The 1,879-nt window shown below is 41.3% G+C and overlaps 1 pseudogene; it reads right to left on the bottom strand.

Moving 5' to 3' along the window:
- Positions 1 to 1,817, bottom strand: LOC129299039 (subtilisin-like protease SBT1.1; annotated as a pseudogene).
- Positions 1,818 to 1,879: the final 62 nt, after the last annotated feature.

Raw genomic sequence — 1,879 nt, 5'->3', positions numbered from 1 at the left:
GCAAAGGGGAACATTTTAGTCCTTGGCATTTAAATTACATGCGGTTTTTTTAAAGAAAAACTTGTAAAATGACAACAACAACAATATTTGAAGCGGCTTGCATCCAATAGCAAAGAGCAATAATAAATTACTCTCATCCCACTACCTGGAATTTGGGAGATATCTTCACAACAGCAATGAATTCTCCATCTTGAAGTTCTCTGCCTCTTATGACATACCCCAAGATAGAAGAAACTCTCATGACTATTCCCATGTTACTGCTATAGGACTTCTTACAATATAATTCCCAGAAATCCAAACCAATGACCCAAAAGATGAACCACCAGAAACTCTTGCTCTTCCATCTGCCACAAAGGTCACATTATAACTCAACTTCTCACCCACTTTTCCAAAGTTCAAATTCTTTGGTTCAACAGTCACTGATATTCCCATTGGTTCTTCCACTTTCACTACATAGTTACTTTTGGGGTACCCTACATTAGTGACCAACCTCTTGTAGGTCACTCTAGCATTCTTGGTATTTCTACTGCTAATAAAACTGCAAATGAAGGGTAGTTCAAGTCACCAGGTTGAAGACTTCCATCAATGGAGCAAGTACGTTTACTGCCTAATAATAAAGCAATCTGGGAGGAAGTATAGTTCAGGCTACACAAATAGTTCAAGTAGTCTTGTGTAGTAATGTCATAGACCAACCCAGGATTAGATGCCTTTTCTGGGTCAACATGGCCTGAGCCTAAAGCAAAAGGGTTAGCCATTTCTGATGATCTGTTCGAGCCAATGTCTCCAATTGGAAGTCCTTTGTGGTTCAAAGTGTAAGCTGTGGTCATAAGGGCTGATTTTATTGCAGCAGGAGACCAATCTCTGTGCACAGACTTAACCAAAGCGCTATGCCACTTGCATGAGGACAAGACATTGATGTGCCAGAGATTATGTTAAATAGTACACTTCTTTTGTCACTCTTGAGCAAACTTGGACTAGTTTTGGGTGGCCAAGCAGCCAAAATGTTCACAACCTGGTGCAGTCAAATCTGGCTTTATCACATCTGGTCCTACCAAACTGGGTCCTCGAGAAGAAAAAGCAGCCATTGTTGGTGCATCAGAATCTCCATATACAGTCCCTATAAATGAAATTGAAGCTGTTGGTTTTTTATCAGATAAAACATAACTTCTGATGGTCTGAGAAGCAGAAGCTCCTAAGGACGTTGCTGGTATAATATGTGCATCAGCAAAAAGCTCTTCTCCTTGAGATGCAGAGTTAAGCAGAATCATTCCTAACCCACCTGCCATTTTCACTACCTCTCCTTTCCGAGTTCTGCCATTGATTCCTCTGTCACAAGCGACCATTTTCCCATTCACAAGCTCTGGATTAAGTGAGCCCATAGCACAATACTGTGCTAATCTTTCACTGCCATTGTTTGCTGCTGATTTTCCATAAACAAGGAGCATCTGCTTTGTGGGTTTGCCTTTATACAGAGAAGACCCTTTGAAAACTTGGCCATTCCCGAGCTTCACCTTTGTTTGAAAGCTTCTGTCAGTGTAGCTAGCACCCACAGTCAAGATCCATGGAGCTACATTTCCTACACTTGATTTGGAAGGACCTGAGTTGCCTGCAGAACAAGAAACAAAACCCCTTTTTGGATTGCTCCAAATGAGGCTATGGCTATGCTATCACTGTAATAAGGCCTGGCTGCACCACCTAATGAGAGTGACAGTACATCAACCCCATCAGCAAACTGCTAATCTGCTGCTGCTATTATATCTGAGCTTGTGCATCCCAAGGACCAGCATACTTTGTAAGCTGCTATTCTTGAAGAATACCTGACAATTTCACAATTACCCCACTATGTGACTAAGCATTTGGATAATACTATAAATGCAAA

Source organism: Prosopis cineraria, unplaced genomic scaffold (assembly GCF_029017545.1).
Source record: "Prosopis cineraria cultivar Desert tree isolate PC_DT_omini unplaced genomic scaffold, ASM2901754v1 PC1012, whole genome shotgun sequence".
NCBI lineage: Eukaryota > Viridiplantae > Streptophyta > Magnoliopsida > Fabales > Fabaceae > Prosopis > Prosopis cineraria.
This window is presented reverse-complemented; position numbering and strand designations above follow the sequence as displayed.